The sequence below is a fragment of the Mauremys reevesii genome, linkage group 10, assembly GCF_016161935.1.
Source record: "Mauremys reevesii isolate NIE-2019 linkage group 10, ASM1616193v1, whole genome shotgun sequence".
Classification (NCBI taxonomy): domain Eukaryota; kingdom Metazoa; phylum Chordata; order Testudines; family Geoemydidae; genus Mauremys; species Mauremys reevesii.
Window position 1 is genome coordinate 44600897 of NC_052632.1, and position 26182 is coordinate 44627078.

The window sequence follows — 26182 nt, forward strand, 5'->3', positions numbered from 1 at the left end:
TTGTAGCTCTCACACACTGGCCGGTCTCTTCCTGGGCATCAGGTGGCCATTTTGAAGCCAAGGTTTCCCATGAGCTGATGCCTCTAAAGTTTGTGTTTTGGGGTCAGCAACTCTGAGGTGAATGGAAAATACCTGACTGAGCAGCATGGAACCTGCCTGTGACCCTAAGCTTTTCCTGTCAGAAAGCTAGAGGCAAGAGGAAGCTAGGCTGTGAGAATCTAATGGGCCATGGAGGCCCACCTGTCTTCTCAGCCCCACCCATGGGTCATCGGAATCACTGGGCTTCTCAGCTGTGTCAATGGAGGGGGGGAGGTGCGATTAACTTCACTGGGGATGCACTCATGTAACCCAGCTGAAGAACTGAGGGGCTATTATAGGTGTGTGTGGGGGGGGAGCACCTCCTATCATTAAGATTTGCTGACACCTCCCTATATAAGACCTTGCTTTCAGTTGCTTTATAACTTTGCCAAGCTTTAGCCATTTGGGTGGAGATTTTCCATGCCAGAGGTCTGCCTCAGGCTGAATGTGTTTGGCAGATTTCAGCCAGAATGGCTTGGCTGTTTCTGAGAATGAGGCTAAGGGAAAATACATTGTTTAGTCCACGTTAAAAATCATTTGGGTGCCCTTTTCTTTGAGCAGCTTTAGCACCCCCGTGCTTGGGAATGGGGACTTGAAATTTGGTGGGGGCATGGCCTCTGTGTCAGGGATGTGCCTGTTGCCACCCCGGTGAAAATCTGCCCACATTTGGTCAAGTTTCATTTTAAAATTGCAGTTTGCATGTGCCCAGAGACTTCAGTTTTGCCAGCTAAAATCTCTGATGATTCCATCCTCACTGAGCATGCTCGAGGCTCTCTCAGCTCCTAGCGCTGACCAGACTGTGCATGTGCCATCCCCAAAGAGCAGCTCTGCATGCTGCTGCTAGACTAGGGCTGCTGGGACAAAGCTGGACTTGCCCTGTGATTGCTGCTCTAGGCCAGGTGTGGCTGGGCACTAGAGCTGAGAGCAGAGAGGCTCTCTCTTGTGCTCTCAGGATCCAGGCACTTTGGCAGAGGAAGCTGTCTGATGTGAGTGCAGAGGGGACAAAAGCTGGATCGGGGCAGAGGAAGGAGTAAATCGGTGACATGGAATCTAGCAAGCCTGGGGATGCTGGGACCAGCTGGACAAGGAGGCTGTAGGGTGACCAGATGTCCCGATTTTATAGGGACAGTCCTGCTTTTTTGGGTCTTTTTCTTATATAGGGTCCTATTACCCCCGACCCCTGTCCCGATTTTTCACATTTGCTGTCTGGTCACCCTAGGAGGCTGGGACTAGCAACTGGGGGAGGGACTGGGAACCAGGGAGAGAAATGGGACAGGACTGGGAGCCAGTTGGTGGGTCGGGGGGGGGGGGGGTTTGACTAGCACTGGCTGGACAATGAGGCTGGGATTAGGGACCAGTGAGCGACGGGCAAAGGGAGCAGGGGGAGGGGGACAGCTGAAAAGGAGCTGGGCTGTGGGAGAATTGGGACTGCTTGGGCAAAGAGACTGGGCAAGGAGCCAGAGAGGGGGAGATTGGGGCAGAAGGGTGGAAAGGGGAGACTGAATTTAAATGAGCAGCCCTGGGAGGGAGATTAGGAGTGGGAGCCTATGGGGATGGGAAGCAGAGGGAGCTCAGATGTGGAGCTGGGAGAGGAGTTGGGGCAAGATTGGGAGAATTGTGGCTGGGTGTGAGTGAGACTGGGAGTCGGGGGAGAGTTTGGGATTTGGAGAGTGCGGGGGTGGGGGGGATACTAGTGCAGGCTGGGCAAGGAGATGGGCTGGGATGAGAAACCTGAGCCGTAGAGGTGACTGGGTAGGCCAGGAGAATGGGACTGGAACAAGGAGCCAGGGCTGGGGAAACGACAGAGATAGGAATAGCTTGGTGGTGGTAGGGGAAAAGGGAAGTGCTGAGCATGCCCTGCTGCAGCTGGTCGGTGAGAGCTCTGATTGAATACAGAAAGTGCTATATAATGCTTATCAGGCCCTAGGTGCCTTCTATTGGGCACCAAAATTAGTAGATACTTTTTTACCTTAATCTTTCTGTGCCTCAGCTGTCCACCTGTAAGATGTGGATAATACCTCCTCATCTCTCCAGGGTGCTGGGGATGGGGGATTCACTTCGCTACTCTAATGACGAGTGCAGGGTAAGTGAATAACTCTGTCTCAAAGCAGGGTTTGAATAGTGGGCAGTAGGTGGGGCGTGGGGCTTCACACGGAACAAAATATTGACTAGCTGCTCATTAAGGGAACACCGTCCACCTTGTGCCATGATGGGAAAAACAGTATGAGATTGTGTAATTAAAGGCTGTGTCATAACACATACGCACCAGGGACCGAATTTAGATTGCCAAGGCAGCCTTAATTTTGGCATTTCCTAACTTTTGATGGCTTGACTTTGCAATCTAAATAGCTTCCTTTTAATGTAGCTTTTGTGTGTAACAAAGACCTGTGCAGGCCACTAAATGTTTGAGTTAAGGGGCCCAAGACAGAATGTTCCGGGCCATAAAGGGTCAAAGCCATTTAAGCTGTGCTCACAGCACCAGCGGAAACATAAAGGGGCAGACCAAAGTCAGGGAGGTGCCAGCATTGTCCGGCCAGCCTGCCTTATGCACAGTTTCTGATCCCTGGCTGCCTTCTTCACCCTCCATCCCTGCTTCTCATACTCAAGCCCCACTGTGCTGCATTCCTACATCCTCAGCACTCATCTCCGGCCCCACTCAGGCAGCGAGATACCATTGGGCTAGAATCAAGGTCTGGTTTGGTATTTTTTAATTATTTAAATTCCAGAATCTGGAGTATTTTGTGCCTTGACACTTACATTTTGGGGAAAATAAACGCTTGGTTCTTTTTGACAAAGTTCCTGGGGCCTGGTGTAGTTTGTAGTATGGTTTGGCATGCAGGCCCAGCAGTCCTCATTGGCACGAGGAGAGAACATCACCAGCTATAGAAAGAACTGAGTTGTGACTCAGTAGCTGGAGGAGATGTATTTTCCTATGCTCTACTGGGGGTTCTAGGAGAAGCTGTCTGCCTGCTAGGGCCCTGTCAGAACCTGTGGACTTCCCCACCCTGGAGAACCTGGTCCTCTGTCAGCCCTAAGTTAGGGAGAGAGGTGCAGATCTAGGTCTCTGGCCAGACCAAGAGGAGTCTCTGCCCTCATCCCATGGCAGGACTCATTGGCAGATGTGAACGGCATGCAGATTTCTCAGCCCTTTAGATGCAGCCTCAACCAACATCCATTGTCAGGGATCTTCAGCTGCCCCGTCCCAGCTGTTAGGGGCACTCCAGCTCTCCAGCTCCAGTGGGTATTGGAGAGGGTAAAACTACTTCAGTTCAAACCTGCTGTGAGGGGTTCCCATATTAGAGGCAGGGGCTCCTGCAAAGGAGGGAGCCAGGCCAGAGAAGCACTTCCTGCTTTCTGGAGCTGGGTGTAGAGAGAGGTCTTAGGCATTACTGCATTGCACAGTTCTGTCAGTACTCAAGGCTCGAGCCATGTGGGGTTGTTTCCATCCTGCTTTCAACCTCAAGCCACTCTCCCCAGTCATTGTCCCAGCATACAAGGGATACTCGGGGGCAGCACACACAAGTGCTAACCAGGCCCTGGGTACCCGGACTGCAAACGCTTTCTCAGATTCTCCTGTAGTGATATCTTGCCCATGGGAAAGTGCTGGGATGTGTCACCGAAGGGTTTGTACTCTGGACATGAAGCCAACTTTTCAAGTGCTGAGGTCATGGGAGGGTAGGGGAGAGTGTATGGTTTAAGGATATCTGCCATGCAATGGCCATGAAGCAGCATGGGAGCCTTGGTGCACTTGCTAAAAGCACTGGGGTCTATACAAAAAAGTCCATGCAAAAAGTCCATCTCCACTGCTTCCCCAGTTCTGGAGTTTACAAGGTTCACCCACTAGTTAGGTCAATGGGGTTGCTCCAGATCTACACCACTGTAGCGAGATGCCACTGAAATCAACAGGGTTACACCCATTTAACAGCAGTGTAGGTGAGATCAGAATTTGCCTTGGTGGGTGTAAGCATCTCTCTTTATGAGAGCTGGCTGAAATAGTTCATTCAAAACATTTTTCCCCTAAGAATGGCTTTTTTTGGTCAAAATGACAGTGTCCATTTTTTGATAATAATTGGGGCTTTTATCAAAAAACTGGAAAAAGAATTTTTTTCACATGTTGGTAATCAAAAGCTGAAAAATATTGGCTGAAAATGGAAAGAATTTTGCTGAAAATTGAAAATGTTGGTTTGGACAGAAATTTTGGAGGTTCTGAAAACTTTGAAGAAAAAAGTGAAAACATTTTCAGTTTTGTCAAAATTTGTCATGGAAACAAAACCCATTTTCCCCCAACCAGCTCTGCTTCCTGTATCCAGAGGTTACCAAAGATGAGAGTTATCACCTTTTAAAATCTGTGGCACAGATTGCTCCTGAAGGACAAGGAATAGTGGAGGGAGGAGGAGGGTGGAATGATTGCTGGGAATGAACTGTGAGTCCTATTTTTTTATCATGTATTAATTGTCTTCTAAACTCTGTTACGTTCTGGCTTGGTATTTGCACAATCCATCACAGTAATAAGCAGCCGGACAATGGCAGGTGAGTCTGTGTGTGTAGCACAAGATATATTTGGGGTCTTCCAATAAATGAGGTACTTTCTAAGGAGCTCCTAGATAGCCCCTGGGAATTTCTGAGTTGAGTTCATGAGACAGTGTCTAACTGTGGTGGATGGGGCAGAATGAAATAGAAACTGCACCTCCTCCAAATGCCTGTATGCGTTCTGTTGATCTGTCCATATAGATTCATAGACTCTAGGACTGGAAGGGACCTCGAGAGGTCATCGAGTCCAGTACCCTGCCCTCATGGCAGGACCAAATACTGTCTAGACCATCCCTGATAGCAGGTGCGGCTCTAGGCATTTCACCGCCCCAAGCACGGCGGCACGCCGTGGGGGGGCGCTCTGCCGGTCGTCGGTCCTGCAGCTCAGGTGGACCTCCCGCAGACGTGCCTGCAGATGCTCCACTGAAGCCACGGGACCAGCGGACCCTCCGCAGGCACGTCTGCAGGAGGTCCACCACCGGAGCCGCCCCCCCCAGCGACCGGCAGAGCGCCCCCCGCGGCATGCCGCCCCAAGCACGCGCTTGGTGTGCTGGGGCCTGGAGCCGCCCCTGCCTGATAGACATTTATCTAACCTACTCTTAAATATCTCCAGAGATGGAGATTCCACAACCTCCTAGGCAATTTATTCCAGTGTTTAACCACCCTGACAGTTAGGCAGTCTTTCCTAATGTCCAACCTAAACCTCCCTTGCTGCAGTTTAAGCCCATTGCTTCTTGTTCTATCCTTAGAGGCTAAGGTGAACAAGTTTTCTCCCTCCTCCTGATGACACCCTTTTACATACCTTTATCAAAGGCATAAATATAGCACTCCATTAATCTGATTTCAGGATGGGAGGAGGTCCCAAATATCATTAGTAGGAAAGGGTATTTATACTATTGACAGAACAAAGAGTAATGGTCTCAAGTTGCAGTGGGGGAGGTTTAGGTTGGATATTAGGAAAACCTTTTTCACTCAGAGAGTGGTGAAGCACTGGAATGGGTTACCTAGGGAGGTGGTGGAATCTCCTTCCTTAGAGATTTTTTAAGGTCAGGCTTGACAAAGCCCTGGCTGGGATGATTTAGTTGGGGTTGGTCCTGCTTTGAGCAGGGGGTTGGGCTAGATGACCTCCTAAGGTCCCTTCCAACCCTGATATTCTATGATTAGACCATAATTTATCTACCCAAAGGAATCAGATATGAGTTTGTGGGGCAGGTTGTATCATTGCTAGGCCACTTCTCAGTAAGTGCGATGTGAATGTGTTCTAACACAGGAGTCTGGGCCATGGTGTAGGGGGTTGGAGAGATGTGACTGTGATGAGATCTCCGGGGTACAACCTGAAACTGCCCCCTTAGTTCTCCAGTCTGGGTTGTCTCTCATGATGCTTTGCTAGTGACAAGCAGCAACCCCCTCTGGGAACTATCATCACTCAGCCGCCAGCATGGAGAGAGACAACCAGCTCTATTGAATGAATGTTGTCCAAGACACTCGTGAAGAAGAAATGGGAAACACCAGCAAATCCATCTGAGCCCCTAGCCTTGCACCTGAGACATGTACTGTCTTACACTGCTCAAGACCTCCTCTTGAACAATGCAGGAGCATTAATTAGTTCTCCACTTCATCAAAGGAGAGTGGACCTGCACCAGCCTTTGTAATCTAAGCAGATTCCCCAAGCAATTTAGACAAGCTGACTTGGTTAAGATAAAATATTAACATAAATTGATTGATTAAAGATAGATTTTAAGTGATTGTAAGTGTAAGCATACAGGACAAAGTTGGTTACAAAAGAAATAAAAGTAAAATCACAGTCTAAATTCTGAACTTTATCAGACTAAGCAAGATTGGAATCAAACAGCTTTTCTCACCCTACTGGATGTTACAGGTAGGTTATAATTCTTAATACACAGGCTGTATTTCCTTCTCAACCTGGCACTAATCTTCCCAGTTCAAAGTCTTTGTCTTCCCAGTGTTCTTGTTGCCTTCAGTGTATGTGGGGAAGGGGAGAGGTGGTCTCATGATGCCACTGTTCTTTATTTTATACCCTCAATCCATGTTCCAGGGAAGATACTGACCCAGGCATGTTCTGATACTGATACTGATGCAGCAAGGTGGGCCTTGCTGCATCAGAAATGAGCAATCCCCATTGTGTGGTGCTTGTGCAACTGTCTCTTACAAAATTGTAAATCCCTTTTTTACAATTCCCCTGCTGATCAATGATCATTTAACACCTCCCTGGGTCACCTCCCTTTTAGTCACTGGAGAGCTAGCCATGGGCATCTCCTAAACTCACAACATATTTCAATAACAGCCATACAGCAAATCTCATAACTTCATACACAGTAGCTATATATATATATATTGACAGAACAAGAAGTTTCAGTAGCTGGTGGCCTTTCATATGGTACGTTACAAGGCATGCTTTGTATGAAATATCACAACCATATACAAATGATGAATATGGGGGTTACAGGTTGCTACTTTGAGGTCCAGTGTGTCACAGTAACTTACTAGCACTTTTGGGAGCTGACTTAAAATAGGAAAGTTTGGCCACCAATGTAGTGACCTTGGTCAGTCTCATCCTATGGATATTTGTCCATATCCCCAAACCACTACCATGATGAATTCTTATTAATTGTATGTAAGCTACTAATAATGAAAATCATCTGTAGAGTGATGCCAGCATACAGCATTTTATGATCAGGGGCATTGGCAAGCATTGCTCAGGCGGCTCCAGGATTAGACCAGCAGGGGCAATGCAAGAGGCATTGACAGAGCCAGATAGAGGTTCAGGACAAGAATAGCAGGGAATGGGTTGGGGGGGAGAGGGGCTGCAGATCTGGACTGAGGGGCATTCAGAGAGCTGTGCAGGGCCCAGGACCAGAAGAACATGAGGGCTGCAGATCTAGATGCGGGAGGGGGAATGTTAGTGCTGGATGACAAGAGGGTGCTGCAGGCCCCCGGTGGCGATTTTAGACTAGAACCACAGACTCTGTGGGTCAGGTCTAAGATGCTTTGACCAAGTTTTGTCATTAGTCAGGTCTGGCCCAGCAGGGCATGCTGCAGATCAGGATCAAGGTGCAATGGCTGAGCTCTGGGTTGGAAGTTTGCTCAGCTCCAGCCTATGGCAAGGCTGACACTGGCAAGTGGTTAGTGAATGGGGAGGTATGGATTCATGCATGGGAGGAGAGGAAAATGTGTGTATTGATTCTTCAGGAAGCCTTGAGCGCTCCTGTGCTCCAGCTTCCCAAGGGCAGTGGAACCTGAGCTGAGCCCAGGGAGCCTTTCAGGCTCAGCGCACACATCCTGTAGCTCCAGCACCATGCTCCTTAGCACATGCTATGAGTCTGAAGGTAAGGACCAGCTGCATGTGAGGAGGATCATCCTCAACCCACTTCCAGATAAGCCTCTTGCTTGCCTTCCATCCTCGCCAGTGCTGCTGCACCTGATACCTTGACAGCCTCATCCATCAGCCAGCATCAGGTACAGAGAGAAAATCCCTGTGGCCAAGGCAGGCACAAGATCCTGGCCTGGTAACATCTCTTTATTTTAATAACTAGACCAGCAGCATCTAGACCCAGTTCCCGAAGGAGGTCGTATTTTCATGCCTAAGGGAGATTTTATTACAGGCAGCTCAGGCTGGGCTCTCTCTCTCCTCCACTCACACCCAGCCTCTCTTCCAGTCACTGTACTCTAGGAGATTCTTGCTACCTCCTCCTCCTGTTTCTGTTTTAGCTAGGACCTCTCTGCAAGTCAATGAGGATCTGCCCTCTCCCTGGGAACCAAAGTCTCTCTCAGCTCTGCTAAGTGCTGATTGCCAGAGTGATTGCTCCCACTGCTGGGCTTTCATCCCCTTTCTGAGACTGGAGGAAACCCATCACGTGACTTAATGTGATTCTCTACTTTGGGGGCATGACCCGGCCCAGGTCATACAGCAGGTCAGTGGCAGAGCTGGGAGTAGAATCCAGGTCCCCTGAGTCCCTGCCTTGGGCCCTAGCCACTGGGGTTGCTAGCACCTCACTGTGGAGAGCCAGTGCAAGGAGATATTGTGGCTTTGCCAGTGTTTAATTGACAAAGGCGTCTCCATTGTGCTACCATGGAGTTCCAGCTCACGGCATTCATGGCCATCCAGAGGGCAGAATGTGTGGCCATCTAGAGGGCAGGGAACAAAGTCCTTGCACATTACCAATTAGTGGAGATTTGTGGAGCTGATACACTGGGGCTGTTGGATATTTTCTCAATTTGAGTCAGAGCCTTGCACAGTTTTGCTGTTTAGACAGCTCTATTGAATATCCGAGTCCTAATGAATGCAGCATTTCTCAATCCATGAACATCCCCCAAGGGAAAAATAGCTCATTTGCTGTAGATATTGCAAACAGTGGAGGGCACAAGAACCAGAACAACACTGTACAGCAGTGACAAGAAAATCACCTACTGGTTGAGACATCTAACGTGTCATAAGCAGAGCTGGGGAAAATTTTATGGACAAATAGTTTATTCAACAATAACAACAAAAAGCAGTTTCCATTGAAACTCTGGGTGAATTTTACAAGAATAATTTTGTCCATTCATGAAACAGCTGGAGGAGGAGATGGAACTACTGCCACTACTGACCCCAGTGTTTTCCCCCCCCAAAATAACCTTTAGCTGAGTGGTTAGGGCACTTAGCTTGGAGGCAGAAGCGATATGGGTTCAAATCCCTACTCTGGAACAGACCCAGAAATGGTCTTTCAATTCACCAAAAATTCCAAATTTGGTTTGAACGGATCCATTTTTAAAAATCTGCCTCTGAGCTGAAAAATCAGTTATTCATCCAGCTCTAGGGCATGAGGCAAACTCCCTGGGCTGATTTCCTAGCAATGTCACCTGTCCTAGTAGTCCCAGACTAGCCATTCGGTAATTCTAGAGGTGCTCAGATACCATGGAGATGGGAGCAGTGTAAGATCCTGAGTAGAACACCCTGATTTCAAAGAGGCCACCCCGAGTCCTGCCAGCACCCCTTGCCCTGACATTACTGCAGAGCCTGTGTAACCAATGTAACATACTGCTCAGTGACAGTGTGCTAAGCTGTGTGTGACATGCTGCTGCAGCAAAACCATGTCCCGACATTATTGACATAATGGCAGCGTGACCTATGTGTGTGCCCTGTTGGAGAATCTGTCTGACACAGGCAGCCTTTCACACCCCTGCCAGCTGCGAGGCAGAGGCTTGTAAATCCCAGCTCAGGAGACTGCAGAGTCAGGCACATGCTTCACCCGTGAGCTCAGACTGGCACTCTGACTTGGATGTCAAGCTGGGGAGGGTGAGGAAAGGAAAGGGGGTGGGGGCTGCGGTAGGACAGCCTTTGGAGAGATGAGACGATTCTCAATTACCTGCCGATACTGTGGCTGGGAGAGTATTATTTTTAGCCATCCTTCCTGGGCACAAAGCCAGGCTCTGCATTTTAATAGAAAAATATTTCTGAAAGTGAGACAAGTTAAAGCCTGCAGGTATCAGAGTCATATTAAAAAGGGAATGGATGGTTATTTCAGTTGTGGGGCTTGATATATAGCCTGACTCAAGCTGTGGTGCACCTCCCCCATTTTAAAAAGGCTCTGAAGTGCCATTAATATAATTTACAACCCAGGTACAATTCCACGGCTGAGGGAATCGAGCCAGCAGAACGCCCCACTGCTGTTCCCCACCCTTGGCTCAGTGGCTGAGGCAGACAGGTGGGTAGCTTCTGTGTGGGTCTGCAATTGCTCTGCTTCCTGTTGCTTTGTGAATAATTCTAGTGGTACAGTGCAGGGGTCACAATGGATTGGGGGCTGGGGTAAAGGGAGAATGGGGAGGACTCAGGAAACTGGGGAATGGAATAAAGGGGGCCTCCAGGATCTTTGTACATGTAGGTCACTGGTTTAAGTCCACCCTGGCTGGTAACTAACCAAAGTTAGTAGTATCTGATAGCGGTTTAGTAGTCTGGAAGGGGTGAGGTTAGTCCAGTTCCAAGCAGCAGGTTTGAACAGACTTCCTCGGCATGACTTTATTGGTTACCAAGTCAGACAGCCACAGCCCAGAGCCACCAATTAGCATGAATTGTCAGGCTCAGAGAGGCAGGAAAAGGGAGGTTTGCTGGTACCCATGCTGCTTGCGCTTGCCTCCAACAGGACACCTTTCCTTGGGGTTTCCACAGCATTCCCTCTTTTAAAGGCCTGGTCAAGGCAGGAGATGAGCCCAGATCAGTTCCCATCTCTTTCCTGCAAGTCCCTGGGGACAGGAGATCTTGGTGTAATTGCACCAGTTCAGGCTGGCCCCAGCTCTGGGATGGAGTGAGGTGTGGCCTAGCACCCGCTAGCCAGATGTGTGCTGCCATCACAGCCATGAGAGGTTGACAATCAGTCTGGTTGCTGATTAGCCTCTGGAACAGGGGTGGGCAAACTTTTTGGGCCAAGGGCCACATCTCGGTGGGGAAATTGTATGCAGGGCCGGGGCAGGGGGTTGGGGTGTGGGAGGGGGTGCGGTGTGCAGGAAGGGGCTCAGGGCAAGGGATTGGGACAGAGGAAGGGTGCAGGGGCATGTGGTGCCATGGGGAGCAATCCTGTGGGCTGGATCCAAAGGCCTGAGGGGCCAGATCTGGCCTGCAGGCCGTAGTTTGCCCACCCCTGCTCTGGAATAAGGACCTGGATTCAAACTAGTGGGTAAATTGGGCTGGGGACAGAGAAAGCCCACAGCTGCTGGGACAGCTATCCCCTTCCCAGAGAGATGCCCGTTCCTATGGGCACAGTCCTGCCTCCAGTACTGCCTGAGTGACAGAAAGGTAAAAGCTCCAGTAGAACGGGGCATGGGTGGGAAGGAACCCTCGGCCTCAGGGCAGGGAGTGGCAGTAGAGTCACTTCCCCACACCTCTCTTGAGAGAAGTGAATGGTAGCCATGGACCCACCAGCTTTACCCCAACTCACTCATCCCTATCCCTACTTCCCAGCTATCATGGGCACCAGGAACCTCATCTTGCCTTGCCCTTCAAGGGGCCTCCCCTCCCCTCTGTGCCTCCCAGAGCTCTTTGGCAGGTGGAGCACTTGCCCAGCTGCAGCCGGTTTCATTGCTCTTAACAGTGCAGCTGCAGGGGCTGCAGGCAGGGACTCCACTGGGAAATAAGCCAGAAAGGGACGCTAACTCTTTCAGTCAGGGCAAGAAAACAGAGACACTCCCAAATGTCTCCAGAGGTCAGGGATTGTGTGACACCCCTAGCAAACGCTGGCCACTCTGATCTGGGCTTCACCAATGCCTCATGTTCAGCCAGCCAGTGATCCCACTGGCTCTCATGAGCTAAGCAAGCAGGGGGGTGGGCCTGGCCAGTATCACGATGGGAGCCCAGTGAAGAAAACCTAGGATGTAGGAAGTGGTTCAGCAGGGGGCGCTCTTCTCCCAGCTTCTCAGACTGATAACCCAGCTCTGTGTAGGGCGGGGTTGGGTTTGTGCACATCCTGCTCTCAGTTGTTATGGATTAATGCTCATGTGACTATGATCCCTGGACTGCTGGCTGAGATACAGTCTCAGGAATTCATCATTAAAGATCCCCTGACACTTTCCACCAGAACTATGGGTGTTAGGCCCATTGTCACAGCAAATTCAACATTGGGTAACATCATAACAGTATCCCTGATGTCCCCCTGCAGTTTTGATTGGTCATAGTCTTCCTCCTCACTTGTTTAACATTATTGCACACTGCTAAACATCTGCTGCCTTCCCCTACCCCAGAGGTGGCTGCCTGTCACTGGCAGGTGATGTGATCTCTGAGACATAATAGGGGATGGAAAGGTAATCTATAACTATACAATGCTGAATGTTCTTTCTTTCAGCCATTAATAGCAGATGCAGAAGAAATAAGAGGAGCTGGTTGCGAATTTTTAGATGAAACATTTTTTCATTGAAAAACGCCCATTTGCCAAAACACAAACTGTTTGAGGAAACATATTATAGACCCATAGGGATAGAAGGGACCACAAAGATTACCTAGTCTAACCCCTGCCAAGATGCAGGATTTGTTGTGTCCAAACCTGCCAAGACAGATGGCTACCCAGTCTCCTTTTGAAAACTTCCAGTGTAGGAGCTTCCACAACCTCCCTTGGCATCTGTTCCATTGTCCTACTGTGCTTACAGCTAGGAAGTTTTTCTTGAGATTTAATCTAAATCTGCTATGCTGTAGTTTGAACCCATTGCCTCTTGTCCTGCCCTCTTTGGCACAAGAGAACAACTTTTCTCCATCTTTCAGCATTATTGGGATAATTTTTCACCATTATTTCTTTCTAATGAACATCTGCCCTTCCTGGGCATACCCTGGCCTGACATCCCGCCCAGGTTTGCACAGTCAGGGAATTCAGAGGCAGATTCCTCTCTGCTCCCAGTATTGCTTTTCACAAGGAAGGATGGGATGCAGGCTTGGAGGTGGGGGGTGCAGGCCTGGAGGTGGGGGGTGCAGGGGCAATAACAGATCCAAAGGGACCCATACTGCTATAGAGAGGAGCCCAGAAACATGGCCAGAGGGGATGGCCTTCTGCAGGGAAAGGCCAGGGTCCGCACAGTTCTTCATTGGCTTTCTGTCTGATTCAGGGGCTTCACTGCATGCCCAGCTAATCTGATCCAAACCCAGAGGAGTGGGGGGAGAGAGTTGTGGCATTAGCTCAGTGAGTCTGGAGCACGCATTTCCTTCTATCTACTGATGGGGAAAAGGAACATGCGACCTGTTAGACCCAAATGCAACACTCCCACTAGTACAATTCCCTAACTACCATTGGCAGTGTGCACCTGTAATAACAGGTACCATACATGCTTGTTCCATGGGGGCGGCATTTGGCTAGGGTGTGTGTCTCTTTGGGTGGGATGATACAGGAGGAATGAGTGGGTGGGCTGTCAAGGAAAAGAAGACCCTGCTATTTATTAGGTAGTCAGCAGCATGTGCCACAGCTGGTGCAGGGACACCCACAGCAACTGCTCAGCTCAGCTCTTGCATTCAGTTCCACCCCTTTTAGCAGGAGAGTCCAGCACAGGTTCCCATGGCTGCTATGGAGATAGCAGCGGAGAGGCTAATGCTATTCATGAGCACGGAGTGAGGGGTAAGCCCCCAGGAATCTTGGCTGCAGGTCAGCTGGTAGAGTTCACTTGTGTGTGTTCTGCCTTTTCTGATGCAGACTCTGGAGGGGCAGGTGAGGCTGAGAGTTTATCCAAACAGCCTCATTTCTTCAAAACAAACATCTCATTTGCTGGGTTAGTTCTGAAAGCACCAGAGCTATGCTCCCCTGGCTCAGATCAATGGAGGCTTGACTCCCTCCATCAATAAGAAATAAAGGTCACCCGGTTCTTCTATTGACCTAATTACGGAGGGGAAGAAAGTGGAGACACTGCTCATATTTAACTCTGTGCCCTCCCACCCAACTCGCCACACATCTTGCAGCCTGGAAACCAGCAGGTTTAATTTGGATTAATGTAATGGTGCTAGTCTGATCTGTTATTGCTAGCTAGGTATGAGGAACAGGTGGTGAATCGGGGGAGCGAAGGAGAGAGATTCCAGTGGAGATCAGAGAGCTCTTTATGTGCTGTTACTAAGCAGAGCTTCCACACACTTTCTAATCCACGCCCCCGAGAGCCTTTTGAAAAAAGGCATGCTGAACATAGACTGTGATGGTAACCTTGCTCCTGTGTTTGTATGGCTGCTGCTGTGCTTATCCCACGGGCTGGTGAACAGTAGTTCACGGCGTTCCACCCATGCCCTTTATGAGATCAGATCAGCACCACGAGCTCCACCCACCAACCATCTGCTGCACAAGCATATGGGGTCATGAGAGAAAAGGCTCAGCTAGGGGTGCAATCCCAGCTCTGACTAGTACTGTCTGCTATCTGTGCTTTGCACCTGCTAGGGGGGCAGAGGAGATGGTGCCATTGGACACCACCTATGCTGCAGCATTGAGATGTAATACACACACTGGTGAGTGCAGCCATCTTGACTCACACCCTGGGGTTTGTACTGGGGCCCTCCAGAGCTAAAAGCATGAGCGAAAGTGCCGAGGCGGGGCTCTAACAGACTCATGCCCCGTGTGCTGTGGGCACAGAGGGGGCCTGTAGCACACTGTACAGTGGGTTCCAGAGACACACAGGCATAAGCTAGGGCTGGTTTGTTTCCCCTGGGGTGTACCACAACCCCTATGGCACGCTGTGATGGTGTGAACCCTGCCCAGGGCTAAGGGAACATGAGTGCCCCTGGGGGTGGGAAAGGTGTGGCCAGATGAAGGGGACAGAGGTGAAAGAGGACCAAGGTCAACATCAGCTGGAGAAGATGTTGTGAGTGTTCTCCAGCTGGGAAGGGGCCTGAGAGAAGACTAGGAAGGAGCAGAAAATCTTTGCCAGGACTGAGCTGAAGCCTGACTGGAGACAGGGCCCTGAGGAGCTGTAGCATGAGCTAGAGCCACTGAGTGAGGGGGAAGTGTGCCAGCCCCTGGGCCATGGTGCTGCGCAAGGCACAGGAGTCTGTGGTTAGGCAGGAGGACAGCCTGGAGCAGTGGAAGCATGCCTGTGACAAGGTGGTGGCCAGCTGAGCAGGGGAAGGTTTGGCTGTTTATCTGTTTCTCTTGGACTTCGGTAAAGAACTCTGTGACCCTGTAAGGAGCTAGATTCTGTCAAGTTGTCTGGCTGGAGGGCCAAGTCACTCCTATAGCCAGAGTAGGTGAAAGGACAGTGGTGAAACTGAGGCAGAGTTGCTGCATCACTATGTCCAGACACAAGGGATGTGCTGGAGTGGCAACTTTGCTACACACTCCCTCTTGTGTTGTCTAGACTTCAACACCCCTAGTGTCTTCATCATGGCATCCCAATTCACAGTCGCCTTCCTCCCACCCAACGAGTGGCTGTGGCTCTCCTATGGAGTGCAAAGCCTTTCCTTAACTGGCTGATGTGGGCTAAAAGGTGTCAATCATCCTGCTGCTTTCTTGGCTATGATTTACCACAGTTAATCCAGAAAAAGGCACAGTGTGGTTTGGTGAATGGGATGAGGAAGCCTCCAGCACACATGTAGAAATCAGGGTCTCTGCATGAGTGAAGTTTGAGTACTGGGTAAACCAACAACATCCAGTTATCCACAGCCTTGAGTGAACAGGTCACAATCCTAGACTTCATATGAGAGCGGAGGGAAATAACCTTCCCAGTGACATACAGCATGGCCTTCAGCTGCACACAGGCTCTTGGTGGAGGTCAAATCAAGTTCATTCGTGCATTCAAAATCCCCAGATGCTGTAATGGCCTGGCTGCATCCCCTCTAGAGTGCTGAATGGGACTTTGCAGAGACCAAAGATGCTCCTATCCTGGGCTTTCTTATACTGGCCCTATGCATGCATGTTGGGAGTGGACTTTGGGAATTTAGTCATAGCTGCGTGAATGCTCACACAGCGCTGACAGGCTCAATAATGCTAATTACTTACCCACCTCACTCTCAAGGCAGTGGTGTAAGCAACTTTGAAATGCTAACTCCTTTGTCTCACAAAACTGGGTAACAAAATGGCAGATGAAATACAACATTGTTAAGTGCAAAGTAATGCACACTGGAAAAAAATAATCCCAACTACACATTTCTAATGATGGGGTCTAAATTAGCCATTACCACCCAGGAAAGAGATCTTGGAGCCAGTATGAATACTTCATCTCAGTGCTCAACAATGGTCAAAAAAGGCTAACAGAATGTTAGGACCCATTGGGAAAGGGTTAGAAAATAAGACTGAACATTTAATAGTGCCACTATATAAATTCATGGTACACCCAAACCTTGGATACTGTGTCCTATTCTGGTTGCCCCATCTCAGAAAGGATACAGTGGGACTGGAAAAGGTTCAGAGAAGGGCAACAAAGATGATCAAGGTATGGAACATACTATGCCAGATGAGGAGAGACTAAAAAGATTAGGGTTGTTAAGCTTAGGAAAGAAACTATTGGGGTGTGTGTGATAGGATAGAGGTTATAAAATCATGAATGCTATGGACAAGTGAATAGAGAAGTTTATTTATCCTTTCCCATAACACAAAAACCAGAGGTCACCCAATGAAATGAATAGGCAGCAGGTTTAATACAAACAAGAGGAAGTATCTTTTCACACAATGCACAATTAACCTGTGGAACTCATTGCCATGGGATATTGTGATGGCCAAAAGTATAACTGGGTTAAAAAAAGAACTAGATATGGTCAATGATTATCAGACAAGATGGTCTGGGATGTAAACCCATGCTCAGGGTGACCCTAAACCTCTGACAGCCAAAAGCCAGGAGGGGAAGACCAGGGTGGATTTCCCCAAAATTGCTGTGTTAGATACACTCCCCCTGAAGCTCAGGTACTGGCTACTGATGGAGACACCATACTGGGCTAGATGGATCATTGCTGTGAGCCAGTATGGCTGTTCTAATGTTCCTTGTGTTGCACCTTTAAATATTGCTACAAACTCTGCCTTTCTCCACAGACAGCTGCCATTTAGCTGTCATGGTTGCTGTAGCCTGCTACAAAGGAGCACACGCTGTGCTCTCTCATGGAACCTTTGCTTTTGTTCTTTCTTGTAGTTGTTATTTTCCTTCATCCAAAATAACAGCCCGTCAGACTCAAAGCATGTGGTTTGCTCTTCATGTAAGGAAAAGACCTACTGAAGTCTTAGGATTTAGGAGCCTCCTAGCTACCTTCACGTGAGGTGGGGTTCACGCATTGGGTCTTTGCTGATCCATTGGCCTGGCCCATTAGAAACCACAAGAGGCACGTCTCTGCTCAGTGCTGAAGCAGGGCACTCTCCCCGTTAGCACAGCCTGGCACACTCTCCTCCACTGACAGGTCTTTTTTTAGAGGCTGGCTGCCAAGTTGCTGCTGTAATGAGGAGAGAGACACACTCACGAGGTTCACAGACTCTATTTCTGAATTAATGCATGACTGACTGGTGCACTCCCTGCTGCCACTGCAAGCAGGATAACCGTGAAACAGGGTCTCTGACCCGCCAGGGATTGGGGAACTTGGCAGACTGTTGCACAGGCCACCAAGCTGCGACCTGTTGTGGGGTGTAGTGGGAGGTACAGATGGGTCAGTCTTTGTTCTGTGGATACCACTGCTATTGGCCCATTGAAAATCCCTAGTCAGATACATCCTTAAAGGAGTTCAAGTGCTTGCCACCTATCCTTGAGAACTCCTGCGAAAGCAATGGAAAGAGGCATTGTCCAAATGCACTGGCTCAGCTTCATGGACAGACATGACCTAGGACAGTGGCTACAGAACTGCATGTCAGAGTCCTCACACTTGGTGTAGCCAGGCCAAATTCAGAGAGTTGCTGAGCACCGAGAAGGCCTCCTGCAGGCTATGGGAGCAGCAGGGGCTCTAGCCCCCAGGGTTTGATCCAACAATAGTTGCTGCTGCAGAATTTAGAAATAAAGTCCCTGGAATTATGAAGCTACAGTTGCAATCCCATAGTTGCAAGCAGGCTTCCAATATAAGTTCTGTTTTTGTTTTCTTTTCTGTAAGGGCCTGCTCCCATGGGGAGATCTGCTGTTGAGTTCAGTGGGAGCAGGATCAGACCCTATCTTTTTTTCCCCCCTTCCCCCCCCCCCCCCCAAACAAATACCAGTTACTTTTGGCCTGGAAATGGTTATGCTTCTTTCAGGCCACAGTAGAGTTATCTGGAAAGCTTAAAGCAAATTGGCTGAGCTGCTTTGAGTTCAAGTCCCCTTAAAATGTAGCACCTCATACTTTCTTCGGGAAGCCAGAGCTAAGAAACAAATTGGGATCTGATCCTCCTCTCACCCTGGCATAAATCTGTAGTAACGCTACTGTAGGCAAGGGAATAACCCTAGTGTAAAGCCCGTGTATGGGAGAGGAGCATGAAACTCTATTTTATGAGTTCCCACTGCTCCTTGTGTGTAACCCTCCTGCAGAAATAGTGCTGGGGGCAGATTTGAATAAATTGGGTCTAAAAATCAAGAGACACTGAAGGTTGCAGGTTCCATGTGAGCAGCTGCTTGAGATGGAGAACTGGGTGTGGGGATGGGCGATTAACCCTTTAGGTGTAAGGGCAAACCTTGCCTTTCCTTTTTAAAGCTCAGATGCTCAGATGTAGTTAGGCTCCTGACACTCATTGAAATCAATGTAAGTTAGGAGCCCAAATACCTTTGAGGATCTGGGCTTATGTTCCTCACTCTCTTTGTTCTGGGGAGGTCTTCAATTGCTAGGGCTGAATGAAAATCAGGGATTACTGCTGTAACTCCCCATCCTTGTCCCCTCTCCACCCCACCCTCTGGCCATGGGGAATCCTCAGAGCGACTAGAGCTGTCACAGTGGCTCTTAAACAATTACCACTCTTGGCCTCCAGGACAGGCAGATATGCCCAGGCAAAGGATGGCGCTGGGATTCTCTATGACCCTCTCTACAACCGAGCTGCCAGTCCAGTACAAGGGCTGGTCAGGAATGTGGACTGTTGCAGTCTATGATGATTATCCCATTCCCATGCTGCTGGGGGAAGACTTGGCCAACCATGTGAAGCTAGCCAAGAGGGTGGGAATGGTCACCCGCAGCCAGGCTAAGCAAGCCTCCACACCTATCCCTGTTCCTGAGCTTTCTACAAGGGCCCCATCTGTGTTACCAGAGACCCAGACTGAGGTGGTAGAACTGGTCCCCATGCCAATGACTGCAACAGCAGTAGTGAATCCAGTCCCAGAGACCCAACGAGAACCAATCCCAAAACCGGCATGGGCGGAGCAACCAGCACCAGAACCACTGCCAGCACTGAATCCAGTGCTTGCAACCCCATCTACAACTCCAACACCAGAGGGCACCACTGAGCCTGCACTGGCAGCAGCAGCTAAACCTGCACAAAAGGCTCAGCTGGAGCCTGAAATACAACATAGTGCACCAGCGGAGAGTGGTTCACAGTCAACAGAAGTAGCCCCATCATCTACATTGCTTCCAAGCCCAAGTCCACAATCCAGTGAGGAACTGATGTGTCCAGCATCAAGGGAACAGTTCCAGGCCAAGCAGGAAGCAGATGAAAGCCTCCAGGGAGCTTGGACGGCAGCACGGAGCAACCCACCGCCTCTCAGCTCTTCTAATTGATCCCGGTTTGTTGTAGAAAGAGGACTTTTATACAAGGAAACTCTTTCTGGTGGGCACAAGGAAGACTGGCATCCTCAGAGACAGTTGGTAGTTCCAACTAAATAGCCGGTAAAGCTCTTAAGCTTAGCACATGATCATCCTAGTGGCCATGCTGGGGTGAACAGGACCAAAGACTGTTTGGGGAGGTCATTCCACTGGGAGGGAATGGGCAAGGATGTTTCTATCTATGTCCGTTCTTGTGAGGTGTGCCAAAGAGTGGGAAAACTCCAAGACCAGGTCAAAGCCCCTCTCCAGCCAGTCCCCATAATTGAGGTTCCATTTCAGCGAGAAGCTGTGGATATTCTGGGTCCTTTCCTGAAAAAGACACCCAGAGGAAAGCAGTACATACTGACTTTCATGGATTTTGTCACCTTATGGCCAGAAGCAGTAGCTCTAAGCAACACCAGGGCTAAAAGTGTATGCCAGGCACTAACAGACATTTTTGCCAGGGTAGGTTGGCCTTCCTACATCCTTATGGATTCAGGAACTAATTTCCTTGCAGGGACCATGAAAAGCCTGTGGAAAGCTCATGGGGTGAACCACTTGGTTGCCACCCCTTACCACCATCAAACAAATGGCCTGCTGGAGAAGTTTAATGGAACTTTGGGGGCCATGATATGTAAATTCATAAATGAGAACACCAGTGATTGGGACCTTGTGTTGCAGCAGCTTTTCTTTGCCTACAGGGCTGTACCACATCCCAATTTGGGCTTTTCACCATTTGAACTTGTGTATGGCCACGAGGTTAAGCTGCCATTACAGTTGATGAAACAGAAATGGGAGGAGTTTACGCCTTCTCCAGGAACTAACATTCTGGACTTTGTAAACAACCTACAAAACACCCTCCGAAACTTTTTAGCCCTTGCTAGAGAAAACCAAAAAAATGCTCAGAAAGAGCAAAAGGCCTGGTATGATAAACATGCCAGAGAGCGTTCCTTCAAAGTAGGGACCAAGTCATGGTCTTGAAGGTGCTCCAAGCCCATAAGATGGAAGCATCGTGGGAAGGGCCATTTACAGTCCAAGAGCACCTGGGAGCTGTTAACTATCTCATAGCATCCCCCACCTAAATCCTAAAGTGTACCATGTTAATTCTTTAAAGCTCTTTTATTCCAGAGAATTAAAAGTTTGTCAGTTTACAGCCCAGGGAGGAGATGATGCTGAGTGGCCTGAAGGTGTCTACTATGAAGGAAAAAGTGACGGTGGCGTGGAAGAGGTGAATCTCTCCATGACCCTTGGACGTATGCAGTGACAGCAGATCAGGAAGCTGTACACTAGCTTTGCGCTGATGTACTCAGCCATCCCAGGATGGACTAAACAGGGATACCACTCCATTGACACAGGTAATGCTCGCCCAATTAGAGCCCAACCTTACCGGGTGGCTCCTCAAGCCAAAACTGCTATAGAACGGGAGATCCAGGACATGCTACAGTTGGGTGTAATCTGCTTCTCTGAAAGTGCATGGGCCTTTCCAATGTTCTAGTTCCCAAACCAGATGGAGAAATACATGGACTACCATAAGCTAAATGCTGTAACTCGCCCAGACAACTATCCAATGCCACGCACAGACGAGCTATTGGAGAAACTGGGACGTGCCCAGTTCATCTCTACCTTAGACTTAACCAAGGGGTACTGGCAAGTACTGCTAGATGAATCTGCCAAGGAAAGGTCAGTCTTCATCACCCATAATGGGCTGTATGAATTTAATGTGCTCTCTTTCGGGCTGTGAAATGCACCTGCCACCTTCCATAAAAGATAATTTCCTAGCAGGATTGGGAGAATCTGCAGTCGCCTACCTTGACAATGTGGCCATATTTTCTGATGTATGGGCAAACCACCTGGAGCATCTACAAAAAGTCTTTGAGCATATAAGGGAGGCAGGACTAGCTGTTAAGGCTAAAAAGTGTCAAATAGGCCTAAACAGAGCGATGAACCTTGGACACCAGGTGGGTCAAGGAACTATCAACTGCCTACAGGCCAAAGTGGATGCTATCCAAAAGTGGCCTGTCTCAAAGTCAAAAAAACAGGTCCAATCCTTCTTAGGCTTGGCCAGTTATTACAGGTGATGTGTATAGCACTACAGCCAAATCGCCACCCAACTGACAGACCTGACCAACCCCCCCCCCCCCAAAACAGCCAAATGCAGTTCAGTGGACTGAAGAGTGTCAGAAGGCCTTTAACCAGCTTAAAGCGACACTCATGTCTCACCCTTTGCTAAGGGCCCCAGACTTTGACAAACCTTTCCTAGGAACCACAGATGCATCCGAGCGTGGTGTGGGAGCCGTTTTAATGCAGGAAGGACCAGATCAAGAATTCCATCCTGTCGTGTTTCTCAGCAAAAAACTGTCTGAGAGGGAAAGCCACTGGTCAATCACTGAAAAGGAATGTTACGCCATTGTGCACACTCTGAAAAAGCTATGCCCATACGTTTGGGGACGACATTTCCACCTGCAGATGGACCATGCTGTGCTGAAGTGACTTCATACCTTCAAGGAAAATAACAAAAAACTTCTTCTGTGAAGTTTAGCTCTCCAAGATTTTGATTTTGAAATACAACATATTTCAGGGGCTTCTAACAAAGTGGCTGATGCATTCTCCCGTGAAAGTTTCCCAGAATCAACTTGTTAAAATCATCCTTAAACTGTGAAAAATATTGTTAGTTTTTATATAATCAGTAGTATGTCTAGGGGTGCATGTGTCTTATTAACTCTGTTTTCTCCTAAAGCTCTAGGAAGAAATCACAGCCAATGTGGAACAGGCTGTCCAGCACCGTCTGTGATTTGGGGTGTGTGTGTCCTAAATATAAAGGGAAGGGTAACAACCTTTATGTATGCAGTACCATAAAATCCCTCCCAGTCAGAGGTACTGAATCACTTTACCTGTAAGTGGTTAAGAAGCTCAAATAACCTGGTTGACTCCTGACCAAAAGGACCAATAAGGAAAGAAGATACTTTCAAATCTGGGGGTGGGGGTGGGGGGGAGGTTTTGTTTGTGCTCTCTTTGTTGTTCCCTCCCCACTCCTCAAAAAGACTAGGCAGGTAAAACATCTCCTGAAAACATACCTGAAATGAACCAGCTAAGATTACAAAAATTGTAAGTAAGGGCAAGGAAATGCATTAGATTATGTTTTGTTTTAGCTTGTGAATTTTCCCTATGCTAAGAGGTAGTTTCATTCCTGTTTTGTAACTGGGAAGCAGAGTCAGAGGGGAATCCTATGCGTTTTAAATCTTTGTATTTACCCTGTAAGGTTACCTTCCATCCTGGTTTTGCAGGTGTGATTCTCTTATTTTTTTTTATAAATAGAATTCTTCTTTTAAGAACCTGATTGATTTTCAGTGTCCTAAAAACTAAAGGGTTTGGTCTGTGCTCACACTGTAACCAATTGGTTAGTATATTATTCTCAAGCCTCCCCAGGAAAGGGGGTGAAGGAGCTTGGGGGGATATTTTGGGGAATAGGGACTCCAAGTGACCCTTTCCTGAATTTTTGTGTGGCAGCAATACCGTCCAGGGACAAGGAAAGGAATTTGTTCCTTGGGGAAGTTTTTAACCTAAGCTGGTAAAATATAAGCTTAAGGGGTCTTTCATGCAGGTCCCCACATCTGTACCCCAGAGTTCAGAGTGGGGAGGGAACCCTGACAGGATCTTAGGCCAACCAGTCCAGATCAATTAGCCCCCTCTGTGCCACAATTAGCTTCTTCCTACCCTGAGGAGGTGGGACTTCTGGGCTCAGTATGGAGAGCACTGGGGGCTCAGAAAAAGGCTTGAGAGAACAGAGCTGGGAGGAGAAAGTCCTGGTGGGGGCTGCAGAGAGGGGGACACTTCTGCAGGGAAAGGGAAGCCCAGGCAGCAGGTGGGCATCTGCGGCGGGCCCTGAGGAAGGAGGAAGGTCCCTAGAAGAAGCTGCCAGAGTTCCTGGCAAGGGGAGGCAGTGGGAACCAGCTAGGAGGAAAAGAGCTTCCATGGGAAAGCCCTGGGAGGCCATGCTCAGCCTCTGCAGGGCCCAGAAGAGGGGGTGTAGGTCAAGGAATGTCAATGTAGCCTAAGAGGGGCAGAAGAACTGTTTTGTTTGGATGGTTTTTGGCTTTTCCCAGAAGGGAACTGAATTGGAAAGGTGAGTTGGCTGGAAGATTGGGCCATGACAGATACAGCCTGCTGGAGAACCAAACTGGCTGACAACAAATGGTGCTAGAGTGGGAGAACCTCTGAAGTGCGACATTGTGGCTCCAAGGGGGGCTCTGGTGGTGAGCATGCCCCTTAGAACAGGGCCCTTAAGGACTGTGTGATGAGCAGAGAGAGACTCTCTTGGGCCATGCTCACTGAGAATTTTCTGGCTGAGTGGTAGGAGCAGTGGACTATGGATCTGCTGCCGAGAGGGAACTGGGAGTCTCTTCAGAGATGTCAGTGCATGTCCCTGTCATATGCAGGTGAGAGGGCTATGACATCAATGCAGGGAACATGTCAGCAGAGCACAGTGGGGAGCAGGACCCTAGCGGATGTTCAGGCCAGAGGAAAAGACCAGGCAAAGATGCCAGAGAAGAGGCAGGAAAAATGGTTGCCTCCAAACTCTGCAGCACCTTCTACTCCAGTCCTAGACCTCACACCATATTGCCAGTACAATACACCCCTGTCATGACCTGCAGCCCCACCGCGTGTCCAGTGCAAGGTCTCTCCTGACCACTGAATGATAGCATTAGCTGCAACTCAGCATGGGATGGGACCTTCCCCTTTGCAATATCCTTTGCTGAAGCTCCCAGTGAGACACAGAACATTTTTTGGTAAAGTGCAGAATAAGGCACAGATTGTTGGGACACGCCTCACTCCTGCCCACCGTGCTCCATCGCTCACCTGGAGTCATCCATGGGACCACTGCCCCATCAGCCTGCAGCTCATGAGAAACTGGCTCTGATGGGAGAACTGCCAGCCCCCAGTGGACTTTGTGCCAGGCCTGAAGAGGCCGTGCTCTTCCACCATCCACACAGCATGATCCATGGCTCCCTCCATCCCTGTCCTACAGAGCGACCTGGTGGATGGCAGCTGGGGACGCCAGCACATGTGCAGCCCACACCTGAGTTCCTGTCAGCCCAGAAAAAGAGAGATCACAGCCTGGGAATGAGAAGGGAGCTGCCCTCAGCTCTCATTCATTCCCAGAGGAGATACATAATGAGAGTACTTCACAAACAGAAAGGGCTGGTCCTCTATTGCTATTAAACACCAGCAATTACAGTGATGAATCCTGCATTAGCAGCAATGAGAGAGCTGGGAAATGGTGAGTGAGGTTTGCTGCTTATTGATCACAAGCTGCTAATGCACCAGTGTGGGATTTAACACTCCCTTCCCCTCAAAATTTCATCCTCTTCAGCCCTGTCAAGACCCAGCAGCACTTACACCCAGGAACCTTCTCTCCCACAACTTAATATTGATAAATATATCCATCATGCTTCTAAAGCTTCAACCCTGCCAGTGCATGTTAGGAGCAAGAGAAATGTGTGTTTGACAGTGCACTGACATAGCGAGCACCTGGAGTTTGCTATGAGTTGTGTCATAATTGACACTTTGTAGTGTTTAACTATAAAACCATTTGTTAAGATTCAGTTCTCACTGTACCAATGCAATGCACCAGGCTTTTAATAAGAAAGTGGAAAAACAACCCTAAGGACTTGTCACATGCGACATCAGCAGGGTTTCAACACTAGGTTTTCAGCTCCCCAGTACAGATCTCTGCCTCTTAATTGCATAACCTTTTTTCTTTCATGTGAAGCAGCCACTAGAGGGGACTTGGCATAGACTTTGCCAGTGAGTTATACAACCATTTGCGAGGCAGCTATAAAAAAGTTAGGAACTAAAGAATCCTGATTCTATTCCTGTCAATGGGAGGGGAAGGTGCTTAGAGCAGTGGTTACAGGCAGGAGAGTCAAGTACATAGATTTGGTACATTCATTCTGAAAAGCAATGTGACAAAGTGGGTGAGACTTAATTTGCCCTATTAAAAAGCAGGGGTCTAGTCCTAGCACTGCCAGAAATTGATGTTTGCTGCCTCCTAGTTAACTTATTTGCAAAATGACTGGAAAGATGCTTGCCTGCATTCTAGTACTGAGGTATGAGGTTTTGCTCACTAATAAGCATTATGAAATATATGCAGCAGTGATGAGGTTTGTACTCCTAGTACACATTCTCCTACGCACTCTAGCCTGGTTGTTCCCAACCACCAGTATATGTATCAAACGTTAGTTCAGGTTTCGATGACCAGTACTCTGAGTTCACCCTCCTTGCTTTAATGATGAAGTTCTGTGCTAGGATCTAGTGCACCACCATGTCTCTCCTTGCACTCAGCTGCATGCAGTCTAGTACACAAGAGAGCCTGCGTGATTCTAATGTGTCCAGTTTTGCAATCTAACTCTGTTGTGAGGGATGCATCAAGATCTTTCACTCAGCATAGGTCTTAGCCGGGTA